This window comes from Ctenocephalides felis, unplaced genomic scaffold (genome assembly GCF_003426905.1).
Source record: "Ctenocephalides felis isolate EL2017-DRISC unplaced genomic scaffold, ASM342690v1 CF-g0.4_SCAFFOLD_03571, whole genome shotgun sequence".
NCBI lineage: Eukaryota > Metazoa > Arthropoda > Insecta > Siphonaptera > Pulicidae > Ctenocephalides > Ctenocephalides felis.
The window spans coordinates 240,553-256,545 of NW_020539725.1; the positions used below are offsets into that span (position 1 = coordinate 240,553).

General features: G+C 36.8%; 1 non-coding gene and 1 pseudogene across 1 annotated transcript; both read left to right on the top strand.

Moving 5' to 3' along the window:
* Positions 1-10,022: 10,022 nt before the first annotated feature.
* On the top strand, positions 10,023-10,177 carry LOC113387170. Its single transcript, XR_003368123.1, has one exon. It is a non-coding gene; the product is annotated as a 5.8S ribosomal RNA (ribosomal RNA).
* Positions 10,178-10,504: 327 nt separating this feature from the next.
* On the top strand, positions 10,505-14,652 carry LOC113387146 (annotated as a pseudogene).
* The last annotated feature ends 1,341 nt before the right edge of the window (positions 14,653-15,993 follow it).

The window sequence follows — 15,993 nt, forward strand, 5'->3', positions numbered from 1 at the left end:
CAAATATTAATGATTCCTAAGAAAGGCAAAAACTTGACTGAGGTATCTTTATATAGACCAATATCCTTGCTTCCCGTAATATCTAAACTGCTTGAAAGGATTCTTTTGGACCAAATCAACAATGAGCTTCCTTCAGATTGGATCCCCTACCACCAATTTGGCTTTAGACATGAACATTCGACCACACAGCAAGTTCACAGGGTTATTGACACTGTACATAAGTCATTTGAAAATGAGCAATTCTGTAGTGGTATCTTCCTGGATGTTCGACAAGCATTCGATAAAGTTTGGCACCCAGGGCTTTTATATAAAACTAGCAAACCCGACGAACTCCGTTTTGCCACAATTTTTTGTTTGTTTTATATTTGAAAAGGAAAAATGTGATTTTATTATACAACAGTAATGAATTTCTTTCGATTACAAAAATAAAGTGTTTTTTAGTTGAACTTCTCAAAGTAAATAAAAGTGAATCCGCAAATTATCCGTTTTATTGAAGTGCTCTTTGCTAAACCACATTTTTTTATTTTTTGGTCTGACATTAACACAAACAAAGCGGATTGATTTCCAACTCGTGAACAGGCAACGTATAACTGCCCATGTAAAAAACAATGATTTTCTAAATAATCTATTTGAAATTTATCCCGCAAACACTAAGCGATTGGCCTTGCTATTGCGAACGCACGGCAAACTGGAAATTGCAATCGTTTAAAGTCAAACGGAAGACCAGTCGGAATCATTAGTATGTCACCAAATCGCCAGCAATTTTTGATTGAATGGTGAAATTCAGTGCGTGTACATCATTTTTCTTTGCGCCAAGAATTGCTCTTTAACTTAACCAAGCAAAATTCTGATAATTCTCACTAATGTAATTACTCGAATTTTTAATTACGGTGCGTGAAGTTCCAGCAATTTGCATTAGGGCACGATGCCATGCACAACTAATTTTCTTAGCTATAAACCTTGCGGAGCCCGAGACCTTTCCAAAGAATGCAAAATTGTCGAAATCGGTTCGTGCATTCTGAAGTTATTTCATCAGAAAGGAAAACCCGACTTATTTTTATATATATAGAAGATAATCTATTTGCAATTATTTAAAACAATTATTGATTATTTTTATTACTCGAATTTTTAATTACGGTGCGTAAAGTTCCAGCAATTTGCATTAGGGCACGATGCCATGCACAACTAATTTTCTTAGCTACAAACCTTACGGAGCCCGAGACCTTTCCAAAGAATACAAAATTGTCGAAATCGGTTCGTGCGTTCTGAAGTTATTTCGTCAGAAAGAAAAACCCGACTTATTTTTATATATATAGAAGATAATCTATTTGCAATTATTTAAAACAATTATTGATTATTTTTATTACTCGAATTTTTAATTACGGTGCGTGAAGTTCCAGCAATTTGCATTAGGGCACGATGCCATGCACAACTAATTTTCTTAGCTATAAACCTTGCGGAGCCCGAGACCTTTCCAAAGAATGCAAAATTGTCGAAATCGGTTCGTGCGTTCTGGAGTTATTTCGTCAGGAAGGAAAACCCGACTTATTTTTATATATATAGAAGGTAATCTATGTGCAATTATTTAAAATAATTATCGATTATTTTTATTACTCAAATTTTTTTTACGGTGCGTGAAGTCCTAGCAATTTGCATTAGGGCACGATGCCATGCACCATTAATTTTCTTAGCTATAAACATTGCGGAGCCCGAGACCTTTCCAAAGAATGTAAAATTGTCGAAATCGGTTCGTGCGTTCTGTAGTTATTTTGTCAGGAAGGAAAACCCGACTTATTTTTATATATATAGAAGATAAAAACATACCTAACAACAAGATAGGATTTTTCAAGTAAAAGTAAATCAAGTAACATCTGATTTCCACAAAATAATGTCAGGAGTTCCACAAGGTAGTATTTTTGGACCCTTCTTATATGTTTTATACACAAAGGACCTCCCATTACTTGAAAATCTGACACTTGCTACATTCGCTGACGATATTGCCATACTAAGTAGTAATCACAGTGCTGATCAAGCTTCCCGACAAACGCAAGAACATATCAATAAACTACAAATGTGGCTTGCCAAATGGAAGATTTGCATAAATGAAACCAAATCAGCTCATATCACATTTACCCTGAGAGAGGGTACTTGTCCTCCAATTTATTTAAACAACGTCCAGATTCCGAAACAGAACATAGTGAAATATCTTGGTCTTCATTTAGATAGGAGACTTACTTGGAAAAGCCACATAAAAACAAAAAAGCAGCAAATAATGATCAAAATGAAAGAATTTGATTGGCTTCTGCGTAAAAAGTCTAAGCTCACTGTTGAAAATAAGTTGCTGCTATATAAATCAATTATCAAACCAATCTGGACCTACGGAATTGAGCTCTGGGGATGTGTTTACAAATCTAATATAGTTATAATGCAGAAAACTCAGTCAAAAATTTTACGTACAATTCTTAATTCTCTATGGTACGTAACAAATGAAACCATTCACAGCGACCTCAAGATGAAAACGGTGCATTTAACTTTCCAAGAATTCAAGGAAAAATACAAACGCAAACTGGACTCACATTCGAACCCCTCTATAGTTGAAATTACTAAACCTTATGGTACAAGGAGATTGAAACTACAATGGCCTTTATACTTAGTCTTAGATTAGGTCTAATATAATATTATTATAGTAATTGTTAAACTGAGAAGATCTCATTGGAGCTCTTCTTAGACATCGCTCTTACATTGTCATTTTAGCTCATAGGAATCTTTATGTATTTCTGATTGCTAAATAAAACGAGTTAAAAAAAATTGAAAACTTTATTATAAACATTGAAACACATAGAATTAACAAACGCATCGTAAAATGCGGTCAATGTCAATCTTTCTGTCAACAATTTAAATAATGATAGAATCAATTAAAATATGTCAATGTATTTTTTTAAATATTCCTGAAACCCAATTAAGTCTATATTCACATTAATAAAAAATCATATTTTTTTATTATTTTATTTTTTTATTTGCAAATATAATAGCAATTAGAATCTAGGTATTCTATAAGCTATTGAGATGTAGTTGAACTCAAAATGTCTGAGTTTACAAATGTGACTCATTTAGATTTTGTTTCAATGAGAGCCTTAATTACTTATATTGTTATATTTATTTATATTACTCACAATTATACAATTATAGATAATAATGGTACTCAACTAAAATTAATACATAATAATACATACTATATTAAAAGAAATATAATTTACAAAACACATGTTTACTCATAACCTTATTCTAAGTTTCGCCTTTTATATGAAAGAGTCTTATGCTCATGGAAAAAAGGTCGACAAGATGTAGTGGACGAAAGAGAAAACATAACTTTCATTGCTTTTTTCTGTAATTGAAAAACTGATGTTGGTAAAAGTGAAAACCCACAAAATTACATTTAAATAAAAATATGAATAATGAATTGTGAAAAGGCTCTCTTTGCTTACTTTAATTTTTAAATTACGAAGCACAAAGCATGTTTTTAATAATTTAGGATTCAAAGTGTTAATGATGTGATGATTCCATTTTATATTGTTACTTATATTCATACCAAGAAAATGTGTATTATTGGAAAACTCATAAGTGTTATTATTAAAGATGTACGGGGAATATTTCGACAAATTTTATTATTATTATTATTGAAATAAATTAATTTTGTTTTGTTATTATTCATTACAAGATTATTATCGTGAAACCAATTAGAAACTGAGAGCATGACATGATTCTGTTTTGTTAATAGTTGTTCGTGAGCTTTTGCTTTAATGACTAAACATGTATCATCTGCGAATAAAATGAAGTTCCACAGATTAATACTTGTACACTGGAGCAGGTCATTTATGTAAATGAGGAAAAGAAGTGGTCCTAGCACAGACCCTTGTGGAATCCCAATCTTTAAACTTATATTGTGAGAAACAAATGTTATTCTGTTTCGATTTAATTGAACACATTGTGATCTGTCCAATTTATTGTGATCTGTTCCAATTTATTGAGTAAAATTTTGTAAGAAATGCAGTCAAAGGCCTTGGATAAATACTCCCACACAATAACTGTTATTTTCAAAGATTCAACAATTCTGCGTGTAAGGTCAAAAAGACGATCCCGTAAAAATTAAAGAAGGTGCACTAATGACGCGATTGTTGTTTACATTTATAAGTACTGAAGTAATAATAGTTGCTTCGTTTATGAAAAAAGTATTAAATTCGTTAACTATGGTTTGGGGTTCATAAGTCTTCACATCGTTAATAATATGAAAATAAATATGTTCGTCTTGCTTGCCAATATCGATTTCAGAATTAATAGGTGACCATATAGTTTTTCATTTGTTGACAGAACATTTTATCAAACTATCATTGTATTTAATTTTGGCTAAATCAAATACGCTATTAAAAATATCTTTATATTATAAAAAATATTCAGTAAAACCGATATCACAATTATATTTAGATATTATGTCAAAAAGTTTCAGTTTTTTAAAACAAATTAAGATGCTTTTTATTTGCCTACAACATCTATTACCTACACTGTTATTATTACATGATGACTTTGTATATAGAAATGTAATATTAAATTTATTGTCAAAAGCAGATATGAAATTGTTAAAACCTAAAATGCCATCACAAGCAGTTGTTACAGAATTAAATCATTCCTTATTAAGTAAATGTAAAAAAATAATTTTACTCGAATTATTAAATCGTTTGATATCATTATATTGTTTAGGTAGAATGTCACGGTGTTGTGTATGTATACTAAGAAAAATGACAAAATGATCAGATAGGGTTGTGGTAATATAGAAGAATACGAGACATTCAAATTAGTGAAAAAATGTTGTCTGACATTAGACTGAAAAAAATCATACAACACACAAAATTACATAACATAATCAACTAATCACAAAACATAACATACATTTTATCATTTCGACTGTCATAGAAATAATCATTTTCACCTTAAAAACTTTCTCCGAAACTAGATGTTGATTCAAAACTGTTGCAATAATCTGTGATATGTACGACGTCAACAAGCTGCGATTATTTTTCAACAAACTGATTCTTCAAAAGAATCCCCTATCATCAAATAATTTTACCAGTTTAGTTTCCATAATTTTTTTGTGATTTTACCGTTTTGACATGTACACACAAACACGGATCATTATATAGTCATTAATTTGGCTTTTGTCTTCTCGTCATCCGCACTCGCTATATCTTGTCCGAATTCTAGCTTAATGCAATGTTTCATACCTTCAAGAACCAAGAAATTTTCCTCGTCAAAACTCATTCCGAATAATTGTTTTGTCCGAATAATTAGTAATTGTATTAGTGGTTCATTTATAAGATAAGATAACTCAAAGTCATTTTTCGCCAAATATTTAAAATTATTTAGAACCGCAACTTTTTAACTAGACCCATGAGGGTCTGTTATTAAATATTATTATTTGGAATTATACAATAATACGGGGTGTACTTTATTTCATATATATTCATTAGTTATACATATTGTAGATATAAGAGTTAAGAAATATATTTACAAACATATATTGTTACGAATGTGTAGGTTAGCACCCACACACAAATATAAAATAACACATAACTACCCCTCTCCCTTTATGCGTGTAAACTATGTCACTGATGAGGAGTGTGTCCGAAGGCCCTCGGGGTTGACAGTCTAGAGGCAGTCGTGGTCGATGGTGTAAGTTGCCTGCATGGCATTAGAGACAGTAAACGTGCGGTTCAGCGCACGAAAGTATTAATTAAAATGTTTACTGTGAGCTTAGTGAACGTCCTGGCGGTGCAGCGTCTCGGAAGCTATTCCCAAACGGAAAGTACGCTACGTGTTATTAGAAAATGTGATTAGTGTGTGACGTGAATTGGGCCTGATGTATGGACAGGTATTGGACACTGGTTGCGCCGTGGGTTACGGATAAGTGTAGATATAAGTTGCATGTTAAAATAAGCAATGTTTTAGAATATGGAATTATTATGTGTAAATATACGTTAGTTAATTAAGTAACGAACAAACGCCTTTTCATTAGTAGTAATTATAACATAGTCAATTTCTTACAGGATCGCGATGTTACGGTAAGGTTGTAGGAAGACCACGAATGTACAAACAATAATAACAAATTAGAGCATGAATAAGGAGAATAGCAATAAATGAAAGGGGATTCATGACAAATGGTGGAAATGCGCCGTGTACTACTTTCCATTGGTTTAATGATCAGATGATTAAATTAGCTATTTTAGTAATCATTCTGGTCCACAATCGACGGTAGTTCTTACGATCTCGGTAATATAATTTTATTGTTAGTTCATTCGCAATTTTGGGTTTCGATTTGTTTTTGCAAAGATTCGGTATTTCTTGATTACGCGTTAGTCTTAAATTAGTATTTATAAAATGATTTGTTGAACTCTTGGTTATCATAGTTGAGTGTACAGAAGATTGTTGGAACACTTAAAATTATGAAAATACAGAGCAATTTGAAATAATGTTTAGCGGTTTATATAAAGTGAAAAGTTGTTGTGTGATCAAACGGTTTTTATATGTATTTTGGGCTATTATAAATATATGTACATAATTCGCAAAATTGGTTGGCGCGAAAATGAATAATCAAGTAGTTCAAGTAATTATTAGAATGTTGATTTGTTGATTTGAAAATGTATTTAAATTATAAAATTTAAAGGTTGTTTTATAATAATTTTGAAATGCTGAATCTGTTTGTTGTATTTGTATTTTTGTTCGTTAACGTTTTTATGTTCAGTCGCCCGTTTTTTTTTCGGTTTTCGGGAAAGGCTTTTGTTCGTGTATAATAAGACACATTGTTCCTAAGTTAATTTTAATTACCCACATTTTAAATTAAGATTATTAGAATATAAATTTCAAATTGAAAATTATTATAATTAGTGTAGTAGTGTAAAGAAAAATACGTTTTTATACAGATTTAGATTTTTTTATTATAAATATTGTTAGGGTAAATACTTATACAGAAATCAATTTGTTTTTCGATAAATTTATGATATATTCCAGGTGCATATTAAATCTTGTTACATAGTTCCATTATATAGTTACATTTACATCGTTTTTGTGAATAGGTTTCAGTTTTTTTTTATATAGTCGTAAATATCTGCAAGTTGTTTTAAAATATCATATTGCAAGAGTAAGATATCGTCGAAGTTATTTTCTCTTAAAATTCGATTTCAAATCTTAGACATTTAAGTAACGCAGCGAAATAATTTCTATTGCTTTTTTTGTAAACGTTTCATCCTTGCGTATGGCGAGTATATGTGAAATTGAAAATGTCCAGACATATTGCAAACTGCTGGCGTATGTCAACGCAAAGCTAAAAGTTTTTTTAAGTGTCAGATTTTTGATTTGCTTAGATAGCTTTAAGTGTAACATCATAAGTATTTTAAAATTAGGGAAGAAGTCTTTTTGTATGTATATATATATATATATATATATATATATATATATATATATAGGGTGGTCCAAATTTTTGCATATTGAGGCACCTCGCTAATTTAACTTTTTACATCATTTGAAACAATATTGTAAAAAAAAGCATAACCCGCAAATGAATTTAAAGTCAGCGAAAAATTTAAAACATTTTTTAATTTAAAGGAAAAATTGAAAAATCTCATTAAAAATATATTATGACATATATCGAGTTATACATCATTTTATTCGTAATTTTATTCTGCATCTTACGTACGAACAAAGTTTTTTCGTATTTTTTACGGTTTAGATAGTATAAAGCAATCTGTGTGATTCACTACATTATCGCGGCTGCTGGCACCAGACTTTTGCACTTTGAAATGCAAAGTGCGGATAGGTTAGAGCAACACTCCTCACGATTCGATATTTCTCTAATGAAAACATATAAAGTATTATACATCATTAGAAAGGTCTTAAAATTCTTAGTTCTTTTTCCATATATCACAACTTCGAATTTTGCACGGTGTGGCCTACAGGCGAGTTGCCGTCGTGAAAATTTGGAAAATTCGGAAAATCTAGAGAAAATTATATGAACACACCTAACCAATTATATACCATTTTATTCGTAATTTTATTCTGCATCTTTCGTACGAACAAAGTTTTTTCGTATCTCTTACCGTTTAAGAGAAAATCGAGGAAAACTGGTGTGAACATTTATTGTAAAATTAGAAAATTTAAACAAATAATTAAAAAAAATAATATAACTATATATAAATTTGTATTATATTCATTGAGATCTATAAAAATCAATAAATACATATTTTTATACAAAAGTTTAAAAAAAAAAAACAAAAAAACACCTAAAAACTCAATAATTAACTATAATTCATATTATCCATATATATAAAACTGTTTGAACATCTAACAAAATTTTCGAAAAAAAATTTTCTATCATAAGGGTTTACAGTTCGAAATTTTCCCAGACTTTTGTCTTGACGATTCACACCGTAACCCGGAGCGACGCCTCGCCGCAGGTCAAAATCATGTCGCTTGGGACTCAGTCAAATACTTACGCTGTGGCCGCGCGCCTTATATAGGGGAATAGGTCGTGTCGAGTGCGATGCGAGCAAGCTCAGGCTAAAGTACGCTATGTTGTTCAGGCGGGTGCGGATATCATTCCCCGGTGTAGTTTTTACATCATATTTGATACTTTTAGTCTGTCAATGATATTTTAGCGTAACTTTAAATAATGTTGTGAGCCATATCTAGAATTATATACCCCGTATATATTCGGATGCTGGTTTGCGGCTATAGATAATTGGTGGAAGGATCATTCGTTTTTAAACGTTCGATCAGAGAAAGTTGAAATTATTTGGGTCTGCGGACCGCAAATATGAAATCTATATATTTTAATAATATAGGATTTTACAAATTGACTACGGTCAAATATATGTGATGTGTAGCAGAACTAGCAAAGCTTCTCGCAGCGATGGTCTTTCGTTTTATGAACGTTCTATCGGAGCGAGTTGAAATTATTTGGGTCTGCGGACCGCAAATATGAAATCTATATATTTTAATAATATAGAATTTTACAAATTGACTACGGTCAAATATATGTGATGTGTAGCAGAACTAGCAAAGCTTCTCGCAGCGATGGTCTTTCATTTTATGAACGTTCGATCGGAGCGAGTTGAAATTATTTGGGTCTGCGGACCTCAAATATAAAATCTATATATTTTAATAATATAGGATTTTACAAATGGACTAAAGTAAAATAGGTGGGTGGTGCAGCAGAACTGACGAAGCTTCTCGCACCGAGGATCATTCGTTTTATGAACGTTCGATCGGTGCAAGTTGAAATTATTTGGGTCTGCTGACCGCAAATATGAAATCTTGTGATTACTCGACAAATTATTGCTGTAATCAAGTGCGCTCCCATAGTATAATATACTGTGGGCAAAAGCCTCTGGCAATGATCATTCGTTTCATTAACGTTTGACCGGAACTAGTCGCAAAATATTGCGCAGTGTGCAAAAGCAGCGTGACGCGGTTTACAACCGCTTAGCGCTTTTATGCATTGTGTGAGAGCACTGCCATGTATATATACTCGGTATCGCCAGATGCCTGAGCGAATGACGAAGTTCGTTGTGAAAACGGCGTTCTTTTTGAATATTATACTTTAAACGCATAGCTCAATCAATTCTTTGGGCGCTAGATGAAAGTCTAGTGTTTTAATGTCGATTGTAGTAAACGCTTGCGTTAGTATTCTATATACTCTGCACATTTTATTCAAATTGTGCGAATTTGAACATTCGCTTCATTGCGTTGTTTGAAGAAAATGAAAAATCAGCGAAAGCAGATTTTTCAATCTCACACACAGTGAAATATTCATATTTCAATTTTGAAACGAGATTTTGTATCTCGGACCGAAACGCGAAAGCTTTACGGTGTACTAATTGTAACCATAATAATCATACTAGTTTCAGAATCGCCCGAGTTATCTTAAACGATTTCGAGGGAATCACGATCGAAACATGTATAAATATATATAAAATCACCCTGAACGGTGGATCACTTGGCTCGTGGGTCGATGAAGAACGCGGCTAATTGCGCGTCGACATGTAAACTGCAGGATACATGAACATTGACATTTCGAACGCACATTGCGGTCCTCGGATACTGTTCCCGGACCACCTCTGGCTGAGAGTCGTATAACATTACCAGATTGCCGCTTGCTTTAAACGGCTTGCCGGCGAATGATGGAGTTTCGCGTATATGCGTGCTCTTAAATAATTCACTCAACGTGTGAGCCAGTCCACTTTGCAACATCGGACATTTCCGTTCGTTGACGTTCTGTGGGATTACGGCGGGTTGTGTGTTCTAGAGATTTTATATTCTTGCGACCCTCCCGATAACCGGAAACCCGAACTCTTCGAAGTGCGGTTTCGTTCCGGCAAATTTGGACGATTCAAAGGTTCCTCATCGATTTTGTGTGCGCTTGCTTACTAACGTTTGCAAGCACATCATAATCATAATACGACCTCAGAGCAGATGGGATTACCCGCTGAATTTAAGCATTTACTAAGCGGTGGATAAGAAACTAACTAGGATTCCCTTAGTAGCGGCGAGCGAACAGGGAAGAGTCCAGCACTAGGCCGGAGACGGACGCTGGGAAATGTAGTGTTAGGGAGGATCCGATAATCTCGGTGCGTTGCGGCGAGTTCAAGTCCATCTTGAATGGGGCCATTTACCCATAGAGGGTGCCAGGCCCGTAGCGACCGTTGCGCGTATCGAGAGGATCTCTCCTCAGAGTCGAGTTGCTTGAGAGTGCAGTTCTAAGTGGGTGGTAAACTCCATCTAAGGCTAAATATGACCACGAGACCGATAGCGAACAAGTACCGTGAGGGAAAGTTGAAAAGAACTTGGAAGAGAGAGTTCAAGAGTACGTAAAACCGTTCTGAGAAACTGAGAAACCCGAAACATCGAAAGGAGAGATTCAATGTTATCGTTGTCTTCCATTTAGTGGCGTGCGATTGACCGGGATTCGTCCCGCGATACGCCGTCGGTTTATGTGTCAGGCATGCACTTCTCTCTCAGTAGGACGTCGCGACCCGTTTGGTGTCGATCTACGACCGCGGCAGTAGCCTGTCACGAATTTATTCGCGCCAGACCCCGCGTGCTCCGGCCGACTGCCAGACGGTATAAATGATATGGTATAGGGTCGCTTTTCAGCGTTCGGCCGGTTGCAAGCACGGACGGTTATTGGCCGTCAGACCTAGTCCGGAATCGATGTCGCCTCGAGCTGTTAGCTACCGTGTTCTCGAACGGACTCTATTACCGGTCAGCGATGCTATTGCTTTGGGTACTTTCAGGACCCGTCTTGAAACACGGACCAAGGAGTCTAGCATGTGCGCGAGTCATTGGGAAATACAAAACCTAAAGGCGCAATGAACGTAAAGGTTTGCTTAAGTAAACTGAGGGATGACGGACCGCACCTACGGATGCGTGCTTGCAATCCCGAGGCGTCCCTCTCACTCTCATTGCGAGAAGAGACGCACTCAGAGCGTACACGCTAGGACCCGAAAGATGGTGAACTATGCCCGGTCAGGTCGAAGTCAGGGGAAACCCTGATGGAGGACCGTAGCGATTCTGACGTGAAAATCGATCGTCGGAACTGGGTATAGGGGCGAAAGACTAATCAAACCATCTAGTAGCTGGTTCCCTCCGAAGTTTCCCTCAGGATAGCTGGCATTCGATGAGCGAGTCTCATCCGGTAAAGCCAATAATTAGAAGCCTTGGGGCCGAAACAACCTCAACCTATTCTCAAACTTTAAATGGGTGAGATCTCTGGCTTGCTTGAATAGTGAAGCCAGAGATTTGGAACAGAGTGCCTGGTGGGCCATTTTTGGTAAGCAGAACTGGCGCTTTGGGATAAACCAAACGCCGAGTTAAGGCGCCTAAACGACGCTAATGGGATACCATGAAAGGCGTTGGTTGCTTAAAACAGCAGGACGGTGGCCATGGAAGTTGGAATCCGCTAAGGAGTGTGTAACAACTCACCTGCCGAAGCAACTAGCCCTGAAAATGAATGGCGCTGAAGCGTCGTGCCCATACTCGGCCGCCAGGGCATGAGAAATGTTCATAATAGTTCGTTTTGACGCCCTGGTGAGTAGGAGGGTCGCGGTGGTGTGCGCAGAAGGGTTTGGGCGTAAGCCTGCCTGGAGCCGCCATCGGTGCAGATCTTGGTGGTAGTAGCAAATACTCCAGCGAGGCCCTGGAGGACTGACGTGGAGAAGGGTTTCCTGTGAACAGCCGTTGCACACGAATCAGTCGATCCTAAGCCCCAGGAGAAATCCTATGTTGATGTTGGTGTATTTTATTTTGAATAAAATTTCACACCCATCGGGCAAAAGGGAATCCGGTTTCTATTCCGGAACCCGGCGGCGGAACCGTTTACAAGTCGGGCCCTCGCAAGAGAGTTCGTCGGGGTAACCCAAAATGACCTGGAGACGCCGTCGGGAAATACGGGTAGAGTTTTCTTTTCTGTATGAGCGTTCGAGTTTCCTGGAATCCTCTAGAAGGGAGATAGGGTTTGGAACGCGAAGAGCACCGCTGTTGCGGCGGTGTCCGTATCTTCCCCTCGGACCTTAAAAATCCAGGAGAGGGCCACGGTAGGTGTCGCGCCGGTTCGTACCCATATCCGCAGCAGTTCTCCAAGGTGAAGAGCCTCTAGTCGATAGATAAATGTAGGTAAGGGAAGTCCGCAAATTGGATCCGTAACTTCAGGATAAGGATTGGCTCTGAGGATCGGGGCGTGCCGGGCTTGGTTGGGAAGGGGGCGTAGGCCGATGTGCCGGGCCTGGGCGAGGTGAAATTGTCCTTGTGACTTAGATCCGAGCTCGGTGCCGTTTCTAGGCCCCCCGCGGATCTTTCTTGCTGCGAGGTTTCTGTGCCGGCTTCGGTCGGTCAGTCGTATTCTTCGGCCGCCATTCAACGGTCAGCTCAGAACTGGCACGGACTAGGGGAATCCGACTTACTAATTAAAACAAAGCATTGCGATGGCCCTAGCGGGTGTTGACGCAATGTGATTTCTGCCCAGTGCTCTGAATGTCAACGTGAAGAAATTCAAGCAAGCGCGGGGAGTAACTATGACTCTCTTAATTCTGCTATTGTGATTGACACACAAATCGTTGGGAGCAACGTAGATATGGATCTGGCTCATAAACGTAAGATAGAACATTATAAGAGTTTGGACGCACAAATAAAAGAAAGGTACAACGTATCTCATGTGATATTTAGTACTGTCACCTTAAATAACAGAGGAGTGTGGCATATGGACTCTGCAAACTTTCTACTGTCAGGGAAAGTTATTAAGAAAGACGAATTAAAGATTATTTCCACAAGAATTTTGATCGGAGGACTCAACGGTTTCAGCGCTTGGACCAAAACAACGTCCATGAGACGCCAGGGAATAGGGTAGAATGAAACCTGGAATACTGCGTGCTGCCTGCGCATAACATCCCGTCAGGCATAAAACTAGGAGTTAGGTTTAGTGGGTATTGCCTTCGGGTCGAGTCCCACACTACCTGGTCAACCTGGCGACCGGTGTGCGTAAATGCATTCCCATCCTAGCCAAAAAAAAAAAAAAAAAAAATAGCCAAATGCCTCGTCATCTAACTAGTGACGCGCATGAATGCATTAACGAGATTCCCACTGTCCCTATCTACTTTCTAGCGAAACCACTGCCAAGGGAACGGGCTTGGAAAAATTAGCGGGGAAAGAAGACCCTGTTGAGCTTGACTCTAGTCTGGCATTGTAAGGAGACATGAAAGGTGTAGCAAAAGTGGGAGATAGTAATATCGTTGGTGAAATACTACTACTTTCATCGTTTCTTTACTTACTCGATTGGGCGGAAAGCGTGCGTCGAAAACTTGCGTTCCGACTGTCACGGTTTTCTAGAGCCAAGCGCATAAGAGTGGTGTGAGGCATTGCGCCGATCGCCAACAATACTCTAGCGTGATCCGATTCGTGGAACCTGCTAGGCGGGGAGTTTGACTGGGGCGGTACATCTGTCAAAGCTGTTGATAGCAACGTTGCTTTTTGATCTTTCGATGTCGGTTCTTCCTATAATTGCGAAGCAGAATTCGCCAAGCGTTGGATTGTTCACCCACAAGTAGGAAACGTGAGCTGGGTTTAGACCGTCGTGAGACAGGTTAGTTTTTCCCTACTGATGAATCGTCGTTGCGATAGTAATCCTGCTCGGTACGAGAGGAACCGCAGGTTCGGACATTTGGTTCACGCACTCGGTCGAGCGGCCGGTGGTGCGAAGCTACCATCCGTGGGATTATGCCTGAACGCCTCTAAGGCCGTATCCTTTCTAGACAAAGTAAGCAACGATATCTCTAAGAGTCTCGTGAGTCGAAAGGCTCAATACAATGTGATTTATTATGTATACGGCACACGCCGTTTATCGCACGAGCCATTTTTAGCCGAATGAGGCGCTGGACAGGGGCGATATCCGTCGTTATATCTGTCTTGCCTATAGCGGTCGATCATGGGACACTAGTTCGATGTAGAGACTCGGAATCATTTGTAAACGACTTAGGTACCTGGCGGGGTGTTGTACTCGGCAGAGCAGTTACCACGCTGCGATCCGTTGAGACTCAGCCGTCGAGTTGTCGTCGTAAAAATTCGGAAAAATCGGAGAATCTAGAGAAAATTATATGAACACACCTAACCATTTATATACCATTTTATTCGTAATTTTATTCTGCATCTTTCGTACGAACAAAGTTTTTTCGTATCTTTTATGGTTTAGATAGTATAGAGCAATCTGTGTAGTTGATAACTTGTCAAAATGCAAAGTGCGGCTAGGTTGAAGCAACACTCCTCACGATTCGATATTTCTCTAAAGAAAACATATAAAGTATTATACATCATTAGAAAGGTCTCAAAATTCTTAGTTCTTTTTCCATATATCACAACTTCGAATTTTGCACGGTGTGGCCTACAGGCGAATTGCCGTCGTGAAAATTCGGAAAAATCGGAAAATCTAGAGAAAATTATATGAACACACCTAACCAATTATATACCATTTTATTCGTAATTTTATTCTACATCTTTCGTACGAACAAAGTTTTTTCGTATCTTTTACGGTTTAGATAGTATAAAGCAATCTGTGTGATTCACTACATTATCGCGGCTGCTGGCACCAGACTTTTGCACTTTGAAATGCAAAGTGCGAATAGGTTAGAGCAACACTCCTCACGATTCGATATTTCTCTAAAGGAAACATATAAAGTATTATACATCATTAGAAAGGTCTTAAAATTCTTAGTTCTTTTTCCATATATCACAACTTCGAATTTTGCACGGTGTGGCCTACAGGCGAGTTGCCGTTATGAAAATCGGAAAATCTAGAGAAAATTATATGAATATACCTAACCATTTATATACCATTTTATTCGTAATTTTATTCTGCATCTTTCGTACGAACAAAGTTTTTTTGTATCTTTTAATGTTTAGATAGTATAGAGCAATCTGTGTAGTTGTTAACTTGTCAAAATGAAAATTGCGGCTAGATTGAAGCAACACTCCTCACGATTCGATATTTCTCTAAAGAAAACATATAAATTATTATACATCATTAGAAAGGTCTCAAAATTCTTGGTTCTTTTTCCATATATCACAACTTCGAATTTTGCACGGTGTGGCCTACAGGCGAGTTGCCGTCGTGAAAATTCGAAAAATTCGGAAAATCTAGAGAAAATTATATGAACACACCTAACCAATTATATACCATTTTATTCGTAATTTTATTCTGCATCTTTCGTACGAACAATGTTTTTTCGTATCTTTTACCGTTTAAAAGAAAATCGAGGAAAACTGGTGTGAACATTTATTGTAAAATTAGAAAATTTAAACAAATAATTAAAAAAAATAATATAACTATATATAAATTTGTATTATATTCATTGAGATCTATAAAAATCAATAAATACATATTTTTATACAAAAGTTTAAAAA